This window comes from Mytilus edulis, chromosome 10 (genome assembly GCF_963676685.1).
Source record: "Mytilus edulis chromosome 10, xbMytEdul2.2, whole genome shotgun sequence".
Taxonomy (NCBI): Eukaryota; Metazoa; Mollusca; class Bivalvia; order Mytilida; family Mytilidae; genus Mytilus; species Mytilus edulis.
Window position 1 is genome coordinate 41570557 of NC_092353.1, and position 19503 is coordinate 41590059.

General features: G+C 32.3%; 2 long non-coding RNA genes and 1 pseudogene across 2 annotated transcripts; 1 reads left to right on the plus strand and 2 right to left on the minus strand.

Annotated features, from left to right (window-relative positions):
• The first annotated feature begins 832 nt into the window (after positions 1-832).
• On the plus strand, positions 833-15442 carry LOC139491196 (uncharacterized). The gene is made up of 3 exons (XR_011656480.1): positions 833-1172; positions 11140-11211; positions 15388-15442. It is a non-coding gene; the product is annotated as an uncharacterized lncRNA (long non-coding RNA).
• LOC139491194 (uncharacterized) lies at positions 7227-10051 on the minus strand. The gene is made up of 3 exons (XR_011656478.1): positions 9913-10051; positions 9541-9615; positions 7227-9176 (listed from the first exon to the last, which is right to left on the minus strand). It is a non-coding gene; the product is annotated as an uncharacterized lncRNA (long non-coding RNA).
• Positions 15443-16515: 1073 nt separating the features above from the next.
• The window catches only part of LOC139492773 (uncharacterized), a 12627-nt pseudogene continuing 9639 nt past the window's right edge, over positions 16516-19503 (minus strand).

Below are 19503 nucleotides of genomic sequence, written 5' to 3' on the forward strand. Positions count from 1 at the left end.
AAAAAAGTCCAATAAAATCTTACTTGAGGAAAACTAAAAAAAATCACCATTTTACATTCTTATGGAGATTTGCATTGAAATGGGAGATAACTCTTGCAAAAAAGGCAGATATATTAATAAAAATTGATACAAAATTATAAATTTACCGCTTCTATTCATCAGAATGTATTGATTCTTGATGTTTTAGCGGTTTTTAGAGTATAACAAACAACTCTAAAAGTGTTTTCATATCTTTTATCAAGCTATAATCTAGATTTCGTAATTCATTAGTTGACCATTTATTGAATTTTTCAACATGTCAAGGTAAAGAATCTCAAATTTAATAAAAACAGTTAAGCATGTATTCTTCTTTTTGTGGTTAAAAGTTTCTTTAGACAAGTCAGATGCTGAAAAAAATATAATATACAGATATAAACAATACCAGATTTCACATTATTTTTTCAAAATGGTTACAAAGCTTCAAATTTGCAATTTCTTTAATGAAAAATGGACAAAGAAAAATAAGACTACCCATAACACTTCGGTTTTGTACATTTCATTAGCAGAAGATTATATAATATATTCAAAAACAAACTTTTAACCCCATCAAAGTATCATACTTTACATAAATTTCAAGAAAATCAATCTAAAAAGACCAAAAAAAGACTCATTTTTGCGGAGTTATCTCCCCTTCCAATGTTAATTTCCGTAGGAAATTAAAAATGCTGATTTTTATTTTTCCACATATTAGATTTTATGGGACTTTTTTCTGTGTATATTAAGGGCATTATGCTTTAGATTAGAACTAAAACATTTTCTGATGCAATTAGTTTGAGGTTAAATCTTAGTTTGACTATAAAATTTCATCAAGTTTCAATCACTGAATAAAAGTTTTTGTCTGAAAACCAAATATGTTTTTGGACGGTCATTATACCAACTTCTTCTTTCTATTTTAAGAAATGGCAGTTATGTTTTGTGAAACTTTAAGGATCTTTCAGCTGAATTTGGTGTGGTTTAATTTTGAATTATTGCAGTAGTTTCAGAGAAGAGTGGTTTCAGTGGACAACAGATGCATACTACAGACAGACTCTAAGTGATGACAAAAGCTCACATTTCATATAAATTGTGTGAAACCTCATGTGCAAGAATTACTGCCAATGGATAATAATAACATCGGGTGAACATATGCGAACGTAAGTATCTGCTCATGACCAAGTTATGTACTAATATAAAATTAAGATCTTCAAGCATAACCTTAAGACCTGATTTCACTCTTATTTTTTACTAGTTGTTGTAAATGTATTTTGTTTTTTATTTCTCTGCTTGTTTTTCATGTATTCTCCTCTTGATTTTGATTATTGCCGCAAACAAAAATGGAATAGTGATTTATGTGAATCTTCTATGTTCAATGATAATGTGACAATAAATTATTAGATAGAACATTGAATTTAAACAGGTCAAGATTAAGTTATACAAAAATCACTGCGAAGTTGAAATTCTTTAAACTAATTCAGGACCAGGACTTCTTTTGACCTAGATGGTCATGATTAAGTTATACAAAAATCACTGCGAAGTTGAAATTCTTTAAACTAATTCAGGACCAGGACTTCTTTTGACATAGATTTAAAATTTATATTCAATAGATTATAGGTGTTTATCTATTCTACATTGGCTAGAGGGCAAGAGGTGAAATTCAGATCTCACAAAACTTGTTTAAACCTGCAGCATTTTGAGCCTGTTTCATGTCGGTAATTTATATTTTTTGGTATCAAAAATGGTGTGGTTTTCATGTTTGCTCATTTCTTGTATTTTCAACGTGTACAAGCAGTGTCCATTTTCATGTCATAGTAGATGCATTTTTTGGAGCCTGCTCAAGCCAGCCTCTTGATGGCAATTTCTCATATTGAAGACCCATTCAATGTTGGCTTTAGGGTTGTTTTTTACATTTTGATCAGGGTATTTTTTTACACATTCTTCATTTCTATATACTTTATTGTATTATAAACATTTTATAAATTCTTGATATATAGTTAGTAGAAGTTTAAATAATTTAAGAATAAAATTCTAATCAAGCATGTTTATTTCCTGTAAACAAGTGTAAACAAAATCAATAAAATCCAAAGTTAGCGTCTTGGCCAAGTTCATGTTCAATAGATTAAATAAAAATAATTATAATTTTTTCCCCATAAAAACAAATGTAACCTCCGAAAACGATAAAACTGGCTACGAAAGCACAAATGTAAGGTTCATGAATTTATTATACTGGAATCATATATTCTATTCACATGATACATATATCGAAAATAACATTAATTATTGGCAACGCTGAATAGTTCAATATTTGTGGAAAAATAGAAAAACACAAAACATCATAAGACTAATGAAATGCAGATATAAATTAACTTTAACTTGAAATAAAGATTGCTTTTTCAAATATCAATTAAATACAATAGAAACATTAATTTAACCAAAGCTATATAAAAGCTTTAAGAACTTGATTATCTCCCTTTCTGAATATTACAATTCATAACATTTCTCAAATCAAAATATGAACACATGAGAAAGTCTTCAAAGTAAACAACATTTGTTTATGAATAATCAATAATGTTTCAATTAGAAATATCAAAAATTAACTAAACATTATCATAATATCAATCAAGGGCACATAATAACAATTCAATATACATACCCTTAATAAGGAAATGGCAGACAATTTTACTGCAATAATATCATCCCCTAGTATGAAAATCACATATAGATCTACCTGTGAACAATATTTACTTTATCAGAACCTTTTATATTTAAAATGTAAAACACATCTTTCATAGTATAAATATTTCTCAACACTGCCTATCAATAAGTTCAATAAAAGTATACTTCAAATTCAAATGATTAAACAAAATTTTAAAATCATATTTGCATTTGCAAAACTTCAGATAAAAATATAGAATGTTATTTACATGTACGTATCATATTTTTGTTCTTATTGTATTTTATAAAACTCTTTTATATCAAACAGTCATATTCACAATCATTATACATTTTTACAAAATACACCAACCTTAAATCTTCAAATATTCTTGTTCACACAACTGAGACACAACTACACCTGTCGATCAGTTATTTATCAATAGTAAAAACATACAATGTAGTGAACAGTTTTTACCTGTACACTAATTACTAGAATGAAGTAAATAATATTTTGAAATACCTTTAAATAATATTTGGACAAAATAATCAAACTGTATCATAAATATGATTTGATAAAATATATAAATGCTAATATAAAAATTATCTTATCTCTTTTTTCCAATTTTATTTAATTTCCAAATTTCAATTCATTTGCTTAACTCTTTACAAAGATAGATAACTCAAACATTTCTAATGTAATTCAATGTATTTGACATGTTACAAAACTGCAATAGCTGAACTCTATATATGCAAAGAGAGGTAACTCAAAAATGTCTAATATAATTTTTGGCATGTTACAAATCAGTCTAGTTTTCTTTTTTTGTTGCCCTCAACAAACAATATAAAAATACACAACTACATATTCAATAGCATTATCATAATTATTATAATGATCTAGCATAAAAATATTTTGATCGTTTGACTATACAAAAAAAATATACTTTCTCTCAAAATTATCATTTTTCAACATAAATCTACTTGTTTGACATATTATGCTTTAACCATCCTTCTTGAAGTGTTTGTCCTAAACTCTGTCCAAGACTAGTTCCTAATGCAACAATTGCTTCGCCCAATTGTTCAAATTTCACTGGTTCTATGTTTCCATGAACAGATGTTTCTTTTAACAAGACAGACTCTGGCAAGTTAAAAGGATTTGAATGTTTTCCAGCGTTTGTTCGTTTTGATCTCCTTATTGAATTGTCATCATCTACGCTAGCTGAAGTTACATCTTGTTCATCTTCGCCAGATTCCTGATGGTCAATTTGAATTGGTAACGAATTCGGGTCAACAATGGTCACATTCCATCCTCCAAAACTCGAATTACTGTCCTCAGTAATATCTAGACTTGAGTTTTGCATCATGTCAACGTTTCCTGTGTCACAGATTTCTCTTCTTGTGACATTCCTAACGGGGCCACTATCATCGGCTAATTGAATCCCATACACATTGTCTTTAAAACGGTGAACAACTTTGTACGGTGTTGGATGCCAATTGTCCTGCATTTTGTTTCGTCCTTGTACATGTTTCTTCAATAAGATGTTGGAACCAATTTCTATAGACTTGTCATCTGTTCCTCTGTTCATAATGTCTTGTCTTTCACTCGCTTTCTTATGAATGTTCTCATTAGCTGTCTTCAAGGCTTCGGTCATTCGCTTTTGATGATTTGCTAAATAAATGTCTAAATCAGTGTCTATTTCCGTCATATCATTATGAAAAAGATTGTCAATAGAGAGTCTCGGCTCATGACCAAATATCAGGAAATATGGAGTATATCCAGTTGAAGAATGCGGTGTTGCATTGTACATAAAGGTTAGTTCTGGCAAATACTCGGGCCATTTAGCTTTCTTTTCAGGCATTAATGTTCTTAATCTATCATGCATGGTCCTATTGAATCTCTCAGTTTGAGCGTTTCCTTCTGGTTTGTACGGTGTTGTGCGTGATTTCTTAATGTCATATATTCTACAGAGTTCACGTATCACTACACCCTCAAAATTCCTACCCTGATCACTGTGTAACCTTTTTGGTATCCCTAGTTTCAAAAACCAATCTTTAACTAATACTTTAGCGACAGTTGTTGCTTTCTGGTCTCTAGTCGGAAATGCTTGTGTAAATTTAGTAAACACATCAGTTAGTACTAAAACGTTTTCTCTACCATCTGAAGATTTCTCCAAAACTGTAAAATCCATAGCTAAAATATCTAATGGTTTACATGCTATAAACGAACCCATTGATGGACGAACTTTTGGTTAAGGGTTTTTAGCAACTAAACAACGTTCACATGTTTTGATCCAATGTTTTACATCGTTTACCATATCTGACCAGTAACATCGTTTATGCAATAGTGCTAATGTTCGTTCTGTACCTTGGTGTCCGGATAAATTGTGTAGAGTTTCAAGAACATAGTGTTTCAATGTTTCCGGTATAACTAAGTGTTTACACTCACCACATTCTATGTCACTGATTTGTCTGTATAAAATACCATTGTCTATCACCAATGAATTGAATTTCCTCAGTAACTTCTTCACTGGTTTCGTTTGTCTCGTCATCATCTGTGTTGTCAGTTTGCCCTGCTCTACAAAATTTAAAACAACAGAGAGAACATTATCACTACTTTGTAATTGTTTTATTTCGTCTGCAGTATACTCTGGAAATGTTGACATTGTCTCTATTTGATCAGTCAAGTTTATTTGGTTTATATGCATGTGTTGTACATCGTTGTTTTTACACTCTCGCAATTTGCTTAAAGAAGAACTTTGTACGATTTGTCTGATATTTGTCTCAACATCTAATGCATTCCTGCTCAATACATTGACATTAGATCGTCCGGATCTATATTTAACCTCATAGTCAAATTGTGCAAGTTGAGAAACCCATCTCATTTCAGTCGCACCCAATTTTGCAGTTTGCAGGTAACATAAAGGATTGTTATCGGTATAAACTATAAATTTACTTCCTATCAAATAGTCTCTGAATTTTTCGGTCACAGCCCATTTTAGAGCCAACATTTCAAGTTTCATAGAACTGTAGTTTTCCATGTTCTTTTCGTTCGGGTGTAAGCTGCGTGATGCGTAAGCTATGACAACAGTTCCTTGTTCTTGTTCTTGCGATAGAACAGCACCTAAACCTTCTATACATGCATCGGTTTCTAACCGAAACTGGCGAACTTACTAACTTCTGTTTTAGCTCTTCAAACGACTCTAAACATTTCGCATCCCATTTTTCTTGAAATTCTTTAGCACTTAGTAATTTAAATTGTTTTGATTTTCCCTTCTTTCCATTTGTTTTTGTAATGAGTGCATGTAACGGAGCAGCTATCTTACTGAACTTTGGAACAAACTTCCTATAGTAACTACATAGTCCTAGGAATGATCGGAGTTCTTTTTCTGTGGTAGGTACTTTCCAATCTTGGATTGATTTTGTTTTGTCTGGGTTTGTTTTTATGCCTTCTTGCGAAAAAAACGTGTCCTAAGTATCTTACCTCCTTCTTGAAGAAATTACATTTTGACAATTTTAATTTCAAACCATGCTGTCTTAGTCGTTGAAACACAAACTCCAGGCGTTCTAACTGTTCTTCAACTCTCTTTGAAAAGATAAGAATATCATCTAAATAAATAGGTAAGATCTCAAAATTTTTGTCATTAAAGCATGCTTCCATTATTTTTTGGAATGTAGCTGCACTATTAGAAAGTCCCATTGGCATCCTAAGGTACTCATAAAGACCTCCCGTTCCAACACGAAATGCAGTCTTATGTATATCTCTTTCATCGGTCGCTACCTGATAATAACCTTGTGATAAGTCTAGCGTGGTATAAAACTTTGTTTCATGCAAGGTGTCTAATGCCTCCTTGATTCTTGGAAGTGGATAAGCGTATCGTATTGTCTTTTTATTCAGTAATCTGTAATCTACACACAGTCTAATAGACTTGTCATGCTTACGAACTTTTACTACGAGGGCTACTACTCTTACGAATAATGTTTTGATTTAACAATGGTTTGATATGTGCTCTAACTTCCTTCAATTGATTAGGTGGAATACGTCTATGCGGAATCGCAATCGGTTTCTCGTCTGTTGTAAGAATTCTATGCTTTACAATGTCTGTATATCCTAAATCTAAATCGTTTTTACAGAATATATCGGTATTCTTGTTTAACAAATCTTCAACTTTTTTCTATTTGTTCATTGGTAAGATTTTTCTTTTCTATGTCGAGGTCATTCAATTGTATTTTCTTATTCTCTGTATTTGTTGTAGCTTGCTTACAAACAGCAATATCTATTTTCTGTATTTGAACATTAATTTGAGTGATCTATATCAATGTCAATATTGTCTTGTGACACCTCGTGTATCAGTGAAGCTGAATGTAATGTACCAACTCTTGTTTTCTGATTAATCCATACATCTTCTTATCCTATATTAATCATACGTACCGGTACTGTTCCTGGACTATAACTATCAACTACCATAATGTTTCTTGGTAAAGAGCCTTGGTTACCTTGTAATGACCGAACAACTGCACAACACTTTTTATTATTGTGTTTTTGCCTGGTTGTACTCATTACTGTCTTCATTGAATTTCCCGGTATATGTACTGGACTACTTACTACCTGCTATCTTAACAAAAGATATTTTTGGAGAATCTAGTATTTCACAGTCAAAAGAATTATTGTATACAGTTAAAATACCTGACAATTGCTTCCCAATAAGAGTGTTTGTTTCGGTTTCATTATAAACTTCTAAAGCTTCTTTCATCTTCATAAAAAAATTACTTCCTAGTAAAAATGGTAATTTACTAATGTTATCAGTATCTTTCACAACAAGAAAACCAACATTCGGAATCATTGTTTTCGCTACTGAAACGTTAAGTTCAATATAACCTAAATATGGTATCGGTAAATCATTGGCTCCAGTGACTTTCATCCATTTTGTTATATCATGTAGTATTGGTTTCTTTTGTAATAATGTTTTAAAATGTTTCAGTAACTGTTGAAACCTGGGAACCAGTATCTATAAGTGCTATAGCTGATTGATTTTCAACAACAATTTCTGTCTCTGGACTTTTACTAGCAATGTTTTTAAAAATATTACTCTGAAATGAATTGGAGTCTACTTGTACTAAAGTATCTTCTACTGATCGACTCGCCTAAGTAGAAGCTACTCTTTTACCTCTTCTGGGTCACTAGGAACAACACCACTTCGACCTTGATATCTGTTACCTCTTTGGCTATATCTACCACGATAACCTCTTCCTCTACCTCTAAATTGTCCTCGAGTATGTGTTTTCTGTGTATATTCGTCACTTCTTATGGACATTCCGGACGTTTATGACCCTCACAACCACAATTATAACAAACAATTGGTTGATGGCTATTATATACATCATTGTTTGTTGAATCACTATATGTTTTAACATTAGACCTGTTTGATAACCTATCAATTTGCTGTTGTTGCTTTTCTAACATTTCCTGTTGTTTTGTGAGAAGTTTTAATATCTCGGAGTTGTCTTTCGATGTATGTTCGGATTTTATTGCTTGATTGCTAACAACTTCGGCATCTTGCATTTGAAGTTTTACTTTCCAACTTTGTGTATTTTCATTTACCCAAAGTAATACTTCTTGTCTAAACTCAAGAAATTTCATTGTCTTGTGTTCATAGCTGAATCGTTTTACTTCTCGTTTCAAGTGTGGTTCTTTAATGCCTTCAATAAAGCGATCTTTAAGAACTTTATCTTTGTCACCCAAAACTGTGTTATCTCGCTTGTTTATTTGGTCAAAATTTTTCATAAGATTCAAGGAATAGTCTTGCAAAGTTTCATTCTCTTTTTGATTTCTTTGAAAAAATAGCTGTTGTAATTGACTAACTGAATCATCACCATCATAAATACTATGAATCAAAAGCAAAATTTTAGCAGCAGAATCTCTTTCTAATAACGGTCTTAGTCTTATCTCATCTTTAGCTGGAGATATTAGATTTTGCATAAGAAAGTCAATTTTGGCTTTTTCGTCTGGTATTGTAACGAGATGTTCTCGGGCATCTTCCAACCAATCACTTATTATCGGATCTTTGTCTTTTCGGGTCTACCGGATAATTTTGTAAACGGTCTCTCTTTTGCAACATATACAGTTTTAGTTGATTTTTGTAATTGTTCAATGATTTTGTTATTATGTTCTAATTGTTGCTTTAATTGTAAGTTTTCACCTTTTTCTTTGTGCATATGGTATAATTTCTTACTCAATTCATCTACTTCTTTCTGTAACTTTTCTTCTTTAGTTTCCATCTTGCTTGTAATATCTAGCACTTAAATCCTAGAAATTATTGTCTAACCAACGTTGCCAATTTATAAGTATATAATATAATTATCCTGTCGACGACGCCATTTTTGTAACCTCCGAAAACGATAAAACTGGCTTACGAAAGCACAAATGTAAGGTTCATGAATTTATTATACTGGAATCATATATTCTATTCACATTATACATATATCGAAAATAACATTAATTATTGACAACGCTGAATAGTTCAATATTTGTGGAAAAATAGAAAAACACAGAACATCATAAGACTAATGAAATGCAGATATAAATTAACTTTAACTTGAAATAAAGATTGCTTTTTCAAATATCAATTAAATACAATAGAAACATTAATTTAACTAAAGCTATATAAAAGCTTTAAGAACTTGATTATCTCCCTTTCTGAATATTACAATTCATAACATTTCTCAAATCAAAAAATGAACACAAGAGAAAGTCTTCAAAGTAAACAACATTTGTTCATGAATAATCAATAATGTTTCAATTAGAAATATCAAAAATTAACTAAACATTATCATAATATCAATCAAGGGCACATAATAACAATTATATATACATACCCTAAATAAGGAAATGGCAGACAATTTTACTGCAATAATATCATCCTCTAGTATGAAAATCACATATAGATCTACCTGTGAACAATATTTACTTTAGCAGAACCTTTTATATTTAAAATGTAAAACACATCTTTCATAGTATAAATATTTCTCAACAATGCCTATCAATAAGTTCAATAAAAGTATACTTCAAATTCAAATGATTAAACAAAATTTTAAAATCATATTTGCATTTGCAAAACTTCAGATAAAAATATAGAATGTTATTTACATGTACGTATTATATTTTTGTTCTTATTGTATTTTATAAAACTCTTTTATATCAAACAGTCATATTCACAATCATTATAAATATTTACAAAATACACCAACCTTAAATCTTCAAATATTCTTGTTCACAAAACTGAGAAACAACTACACCTGTCGATCAGTTATTTATCAATAGTAAAAACATACAATGTAGTGAACAGTTTTTACCTGTACACTAATTACTAGAATGAAGTAAATAATATTTTGAAATACCTTTAATTAATATTTGGACAAAATAATCAAACTGTATCATAAATATGATTTGATAAAATATAAAAATGCTAATATAAAAATTATCTGATCTCTTTTTTCCAATTTTATTTAATTTCCAAATTTCAATTCATTTGCTTAACTCTATACAAAGATAGATAACTCAAACATTTCTAATGTAATTCAATGTATTTGACATGTTACAAAACTTCCATAGCTGAACTCTATATATGCAAAGAGAGGTAACTCAAAAATGTCTAATTTAATTTTTGGCATGTTACACAAACTAACAAATTTAAAGGACAAAGTTATATCATATCTCCAGCATATTGTAAAATTAGGCTTCCTGGATGCAGATGCTAGTAACTATATTATTATGTGTCAGTCTCATTTTTGGTAGGGTCAGCATAAATTCTTCAAAGTCATCTGTTTGATTTATGAGATTTTCTTTATGTATAGTAGTAAGGAATGCTTTCAACTCTGTATCAAAAATGGTCAGTTTAGTTGATAGGCTGTTGTCCGAATAATTTATTTTGCAAAATGACAACAGTTTTAATGATTCATTTCTTTGCTTCGTGGAACACGAAGTACATTTGGTTGTGATTTTGCCTATGTCATTTGACATTACATTTTGTGAGCATGATCCGCACTTGTAGGTTTTATTGAGTAAAACTTGATGGATGTTTCCAATAACTGTTGTCGGTAGTTTGATATTGTCCATATGTTTGATGACTGTCCTGTTTGTGGCTGATAATTTTATATATTCTTGAAAAATTCTGGTAGAAACATTTTTGAAATTATAGTATTCATTTCTTTGAACACAATCAATTTGCTCGTTCCATAGCACCAATGGCATGGCTGAAGTGCTATCTGCAATAACAAATTCTTTCTTTTCTTTCGATGTTCCATAAACATCAACTGTTTCTTGTTCAGCATACACACCTGTAACTTTAGCAGAAACAGAGACCCGAAGAAAAAGAAGAGATATCATAAATATATATTTTATAAGCAATAAATGCAATATTCAGTATTTGTAAATGAAGTTTTATTATGAAATATCTACATGTTATGATTTTGCAGGTGTTGGAACAACTTGAATGACCGATGTCAAGTACATGGACCATAATTCAACAAAATTCAGTCAAGCAGAAGGTAGTATAAACCCAATCTGTATATCCTCATTGTTGTCTCAGTTAATATAAATCATCTAAATGGCTGATGACATAATTATCATCATTTTATAAAAATCTTTACAAGTATAAATTCTCGAGCTACATACGGAGAAATTATTGCATGTAAAGTACTAGTGCATACTTTTATAATTTTACGTCTATCACTAGGTATACAAGACAAATGATTAATTTGAAAGAAGGATATTATTTTACAAGAGATTATCACATTCTAGCTTTTTGGATTGACGATTTTTTTGTAAGTGTGGCACGTGAAAGTTGTATTATTGTGCTGTGAAAACAGGAAATGAAGTCTAGGGTGACTCAATTTGTGGGGGGGGGGGGTCTGATGCCAGATCCTGCTTGTTGTTTTGAAATTTCCTGTATGCCGCTTACACTATGTACGTTAGCAAGTCGTTCTTTTTTGTAATTCCCCAAGTCCAGTAAGATTTTATTTCCCGTTTTCACAGCACAATACTACAACTTTCAAGTGTCACGTTTACAAAAAATCGTCAAATTGTCACGCTTAAGACTCCAATGAGACTAACTTTGCAGATTGGGCAACTTTCAATTTTCATTCATATCTAGAATACAATATGATACATATATTTATATGTCTCCAGAGATGACTTTGTACATAAGGGTGGACCCCGGTTTTCAATTTATCGTATTATTGGGTTTAATTGGTTGTTTCCGTGTGTTATGTTGTTCATATTAGAGTAATTCGTGCCAACCATATAATAGTTTTTGTTTGTATTAGGTTTTGGCCATTTTAGCCAAGATGTTTGTTTTATTATGTACTTATAGTTGATTTTAAGATAATGTTTTTTTTTTATTGAAATTCGGAATGCACTTCATTCACCAAAGTCACACAACTTCAATCAATCAATGACAGCGTCACTCTAAAATGTTCATAGTTTGAAAAAAAATATTAGAGCAACCAGGGGGTCCTTAACCTAGTTATAAAGGGGTCGGGTGGTTTTAAATATATGTCCCAATTTAAATGTATCGATCATCAAAATAAAGTTGAAACCGTCTCTGGATTCACCACTGGCAACCAACAAACTTCAATGAGGTCGAGGGTAATGGCTTTTAATCATAGTATAACTTTAAAATATTTAGATAGTTTATCGCTATCAAATCATACTACATGTCAGGGGCGGGTCCAGCCATTTTGAAAAGGGGGAGTTACCAACGCAGGACAAAGGGGGATTCCAACGACATGTCCGGGTTTCCGCTGGCGGTCGCAATTTGCGAAAAAATAATAATTGTGGCGATAAAAATTCGTCATTTGCGAAAGAATTTGGCGAAAGAACTATATAATACGATTTATTTTCCTCCATCTTGTTAATTTACTTTTTTTTTTCGAGTTTCTCGGACTTAACCCGATCAGACAATACTCGGAATTCACCTTGACCTCATTAAGATTTGGACAGAAAATCAATAATCAGCTGATTGCATTTTATAGCTATCTACAACAAAGGACTAATTAATAAAGGTGTTGATTGAATTGTTTGACAAAATGATATGCTTAAATGGCTTCCGCTAAATGTCACATAGTATTACAGAATTTATTTTCAACTTTGCCACGCACGTGTTTGAAGCAAACTATTGACGTATCCTCTCCTTTTAAAGATAGTTTAAAAAAGAAAGCTTTGTTGTGACGAAAAATGTTTAAAAGCAAGAAAAATCTCCGATTTAAAACTTTAATTATCCTTCGACTTCAATATAGGTAATTGATTAGGGAGACTACTTTAAATTCGTTTGAGTGACACACGTGTTTCAAGCAGTTTTACGTCTCAACTTTTTCATTTACGATGGTCAAGAAAAGAAAACTGTTGTTATGAAGAAATCTATCCAAAAGGTTGGGAACAACCCCTCGAATGAGAGTAACCCTTCAATGTAATGACTACACATGAAATGAGGAATTGATTACACATGAAATGAGGAATCAATTTCATGTGATAAAAGCTTTTTTTGTTGTTGTAAAAACCATTTCTAAGTACAAAAGGGCACATCAGTATTTTTCTTTTAAAGAAACTTTCCGGCCTACGAACTATACTGGTATTATATGATCAAAACATGTCCATTAATTTTGTTTTATTCCAGGACTTATATCTTCTTTATTATTAAATGTATAGTTGCCCCCTCATGTAGAAAAGTTTAAAATACAATAAATATGTTCCCCTTTTAAGTAAAAAAAAATCTGTTGTTTTAAAGTAAGTGTTTGGTATTTATTCATTAAAATGTAGACTCTAAAATAAGTTTGAGAGAATAATCATAGATACAATGGGGACAGTCCCCATTCAAATGCATTGATTGTTCAAAAAAAGGAGCTTCCATACCCAGAAGCTCCCCCTGGATGTATATTTTTTTCCCTTCAAAACCAAACACTACCTCTACAAGATGTGGGTAAGATTTGCACTTAGAATATTTTTTCTTCATCAAATTGGGGATCATAATATTTTTAGGAAAAAACAATAATTCACCCTTGAAGTCAAATGGTCCTGTTTTAATGATCTTTAAATTATATGCAGTATACACCGTTTGATGTGATATCTTTAACTCATCCAGATTTGAAACATTGTCGTAGAAATATAATTTTCGTTTTTTGAATAGAAGCTTGTTCACAATCTTCAGGTTCGAAAATCTAGAGACTTTAATGTCTATTTTCCCAGTTTCAGTTACAGATGGAACCATGGCTATGTTGATAAGTTTCAGCGGAGATTTCATTTTCTCTGCATTTGTAAAATCACTCAGCTTGTCCAGCGAGAAACACACAAGTCTATGGAATTCATCTCTGTTCTGCAGGGTTGCGTTGAAATATCTTGTATTATTTTTACTTGTCTTTATCGGCGAAAAGTCATGCAAATAACCAACAATTTCCTCTGATGAGGATGTAGATGGATTAGTGCGACCGTTTGGTTCTTTTGGGATGTATAAATACGCAGACACGTTCGGTCGAAAAGGGTATGTTACCTTTAAACTATATCTTCTGCCTCGTGAAGGGAAATAGCAACACTCTCTGCACTTCAAATATCTCTTGCACAATGTATATGATGGGTTCTTAATTCTTCTCCCGGTTTACAACTTTTTCTTTTATATTAATCAGACTTGTATACGTACTGTAGTTCTTACCCTGAATGTGCATGGGATATTTGCAATGGATGAAAAGAAAAAAAAAATCAAGCAATGAATGTATCCATGCTTTTAACATGTTAGTATTATTATCCTCTGATCTTCAAAATGAGTAGACGACGTAAGGCCAATTTTCCCGTTTCCCTCAAAGTTTAAACATCTTCGAATTGGAATATTAAACATTTATTTATCTATATTTATATATTATTACATCAAATAAAAATATTATATAGTGGTAAAAGTTTCGGCTTTATTTTGACAATAACATACTAATTTTAAATTTTACAGGTATTTGATTTTGTTCACGCATAGGCGAACAAGTCCTAGAATAATAGATTTCTTTTCGAACATTTTAGCGATTATATTAGATAAGATGAATTCAATTCATTCCATACTATAAGGATATACATATAGTCACCAGGACTTCTGTCATACGACAGTAAGGCTCAATCTAAAAATGTGCGACCGTACACTTGTGTGGGAAGTATAAATACTGCCCCACGTTTAGTCGAGATTGGGCTGTTAAATCTTGTACCTCGTGTATATACGTAGTGAGAAAATCTGCACTGGAAAAACGTTTTGAGGGGTCCGTTATTAGATTTGTTATATACTTTTATTATAAAAATATTACAGTAATTATATTCAGACCTCATTCAGGTTCCCCCAGCTGTAAATATCAATTGTGAATGAATTTTCCTCGCCCTGAATATGCATGGAATATTTGCTCCTGGACGTAATGTAAAAATTTCAACCAATTACTTAGCCTGCTTTTAAATAAACTGTTTTTGATCTTCCAAATAACAAAAAGAAGCTATCATCCAACCTATGTTAAAAGTCAAGATTTGTCCTGTGGCAGATATTTCATTCATATTCAAGACAAACTGTTTTAAGTTATGGGTATCTTTAAATTTTCCTTAAAAGAGACATTGTATTCATTAACAATTTGTAGCTATTGTACACACTAAACAACATATCTTAATTCGCAATCACTGCAAACAGTTTTTTTTTAATTTGTTTATAGGTGAAGAATGCAGTAATGATTTCGCATGATTTTGATATTTGCGACAAAAAGGTCGCAATATTTTATCAGCACTGCCGATTCTTTGACTGACATCAATAGACGAGATTTGCGACGAAAGAGATGTCATACATAGGAAATCTAGTTTGGTAAGCTTACAAATAAGACGTTGTTTGACCAGCTTGGCAAACATTAGAAGGAAAAAGACAGAATAACATATGGACTCTTAGGCTGTCAAAAAATATTTGCTGTAGGTGGAAGGTGTCGACAAAAACACACAGATGCATGCCAATAGAAACTTTTCAAACAGTTCAAAAAAATTCTGCTAGCAACAGAAGTACATGTAGGAAAATTGTAAATTTAATTATGCTTGTAACGTTTCAATGGATAGCTAGAACTCAGCATTGAATGTAAATACAGATGTATACATACATGTATGTGGATAGACAATTTGAAAACATGAAAATCTTATGTTTCATACCTTATACATTATAACAAATAGATGACAAGTGAAAGCTTAAACAATTACGGTACCCTTAATCACATTAAGGCCAAACAAAAATATGTTTGTTTCCTGCTGCCAAGGCAAATAAATCAGGGTATGTAGGTAGTTGGGTTTTTTTTGGCACGTTTTTTAACATGCACTCAGTGTCAGATTTGCAGTCGGTTCAATGTTATGTTTGGTTGGTTATGGGTACACAAAACTTCCCCTTATCGATCCTGACCCTCTGGAATTTTAACACACAATAAAACCCATAATCACCAACATAGTGACCACAGGCCAGAACACAAAAATAGGCAGACGACACTTATTAATTTTAAAAGATTGCTGGGTCAAAATGTGTCTACATTTCTCAGTTGATCCGATATTCTACATTTGTTCTAGAGCTTGTGTTCACTGCAGGGACATCATCGCTTAAATAGTTTTACTGTCGACATCATGATCTGGTAAATTGCTATTACATGAGCGTGTAACAAACGATCATTGACATATACACTGTGTTGTTCCAGTTCTCTTTTACTGATTTGACATTTTAATGATATAAACCTATAATCAGCTTTGACTCTTTGGCAATAAGATGGATACATCATGCGAAGTAGGATATGCATTCCCTTTCGGAGCACATGATATCACTCTGGGGTTTTTGTTAGAGTTTGTATTGCCCATGCTTTAGTTTTAAGTGTTCCGTATATTTCTTTCTTCCCAAAAAGATAGGGCAAACAAGTCCTACCTGACTGTTGTTCAAATAAATACTCAATGTTATCTAATGTTTTGTTTTCAAATTGAATATCAGAAATGCAAGAACATAGAAGTGAACAATACAATTGTTTGACAGCAGTGTTAATTTCACTTCTTTGCCTGTTTGCATTGCCGTATGGTCGTTGTGTAATTATTTCTTTTCCACAATCAAGACATTCCTGGCAAATGGGTAGAACAGTCTTAACTGTTTTATGAAGTTCCTGTTCAACTTGACCCTTTGATTCACTACAACAATAGCAACAAATGTTCAGTGGACCTAGACCGGCTCTGATATATGCTATTTCTACTGGACTTTCACATGATAGTGATGATCGGCACATTACAGATTTGTACACAGGGTTTGATGGTGGCAACAGGGGTGAACCGCATGAGTACTCCCAATCCCTTAAGCCCAGATCCAAGCTGTATTGTTGTCTTTCAGTCATTTGTCGATATAAATAAATCACACGGGGTTTTCTGCACTCCACACACTCGGCCATTGATCTAGCGTTTTGCACGGTGCATAAGCTAGCCGGAGAATCCGGGATATCAACGTATCCCTTGTCTTCCTTGTCATGGTTGTTGTCTCCACATTTTCATCTCTCAACTCAGTAGCCATGTAATCGACTTCTACATTTTTGTCAATGGTCTCAACACTTACTGGTTCTTCTGGTATTTCTAATTGTTTATTAAGCTTTTTTTCAGTTTCATTTTCACCAAGGAAGGCCTTTGATTCTCTGTTGTTTCTTTGCCTTTGACTTCAGCATATGGGAGATAATGCTCCCCGGTGTCATCTTAGATTGGATCAGGAAGCCATTCTGGCAGAGGGTTGCTCTCTGGGGGCAAACAGCAATTAATGTCATCACATTTCCGTAGCTGATATACATAGTTTGTCATCTTTGAATGTTTATCGAGCCGATAAGATATTACTTTCTTTGTGTGTGCCTTCTGAAGTTTACTGATGTTCATTTCTGGAAACAATTCACGTATGTGTCGTTTCATTATGTCTATTTCTTGATCTGCAACTGGGTCCATTAATTGTACTGGGTCATCTTTCCACTTAAGTCTGATGACTTCAGTCCAACTCTCCTTTATCTTTGAATCTGGTAGTTTTGTTTTGTTTTATGAGCTGTACGAATTTCTGACATACTATTCCTGCTTTTTAGTATATTCTCAATCTTTTCTTCACATTTATTCCTTTCTAGAGAAACATTTTGCAATACGATACGAGATTCAACAAACTCATAACCCTTTCCGCAGGGTTTGTATAGCTTTGGCCTGGGCGCATCTAAAACGAACAAGAAAGTCTTAATTATGTTCTTTGAATAAACATATATTGGCCAATTTTACAGACTCTAGGGTGTTTCGCTGGTCTATCCTACCATCGGTAAACTTTAAAAAGAACGGGTTTCTATGCTGTTTTCGATCATTTTCGAAATGACTGTTACATGAGGAAAAGGAGAGGCAAGGCTGAAATAACAGAGTCGTTCAAAATGGTGACGACTTTTCCTTGAACAAAAAACTTGTCAAGACTGCTAGGTACGATGCACTTTAAACCACAGATAGCGTCAAACTACTTTTTGTCATATCGTGATCAGAGCAACAAGTGTACTAGTTGTTGGTACTATCGATCGCTTCCCTCGCACTCCTGTTGAAAACAGATAACCCTGGCTCTCCTATTGAGACCTTTGCCTTGTCATCAGAAAAAGTCAGAATGCATTTTTTTCTTTCTCTTCTATTGCAAATGCTTTCATAGTACTTGAATTGGGCATTACAAAAGTGACTATCCATGTGTGCAGCCCTTAATTTTCGACGCTGAATCTTGAATTGCACATCAAGCCTACTAGTAAAATTGAAGCACCTTTACAATACGGATTCTTCGGAGAAAAACAGGAGGCGTACGAGACTAGCTGACGGAATGGATGTATTGGGTGGACATTTAGCTGTTGCCTGGTCTATCATGTCTCTTAAGGAAATAAATTCGCTTAAGTGAGTATGGCCATGCCTTATATCATCAGCAGCTGATAAGTCGTCAATAATTCCACCTAATTTCTCAAAGAAAGTGTCACATTCGATGTTAGACCTTCCAGGATTGTCATGGCGTAGGTCTGCTAGAAGGTTGGTGTTGCCTAGAAGATATAATTCTTAACCTTTCTTGCATAGCTGGATTAGTTTCTTTAGATCCACCCAGTGTGAGCTCTTTGTACATGAATTCTAAAATAGATGGATCATTGAAGTAATATTGTTCACTTTTTTCCTTGAAATGTTTTTTCATAGCTCTTGTGTGAAATTCAACAATATTTGATATGGCTTGTTGCATCAATCTAGCACCTACGCGGGTTATTCAGTTTGCACCACTTTTTTATGTTATTTCTTCATAGACAGAAAAAATATTACAGTAATTCCTTAAGTATTGTTCTAATTTACAAACCTGAAGTAGAAGGAACAGGATACTTTTGGTTTCTCTTTGCTTACAGAAGATATATACCATTATTTTCTTTTCAGTGTCATTTTTTCCTGTAAATTATATTATTATTAGGTATAATTCACAAAACAAAACATTCATCAGTAACAATGGAAATACCAAATATCAAATAAATATCTTCAAAACATGATTAAAAAGTGTGGGAAACTGATTATCTGCATAAATTGACAAGTTGGAGTATATTCATGCGCGCTGCACATGAATTGAATTCTTCGTAAAAAAGGTTTAAAATTTGAAGAAAATGATAAATATTATAATACTACCCGGCAACATAACAGGTGATGTTATAGACAAACAATAACAAGACAACATTTCTTTTATTAATTATGTAAATGATGATGTATTTTTAAACAAACACTCGGGAAAATATCAAACCACCTAATAAGTTTGGTCA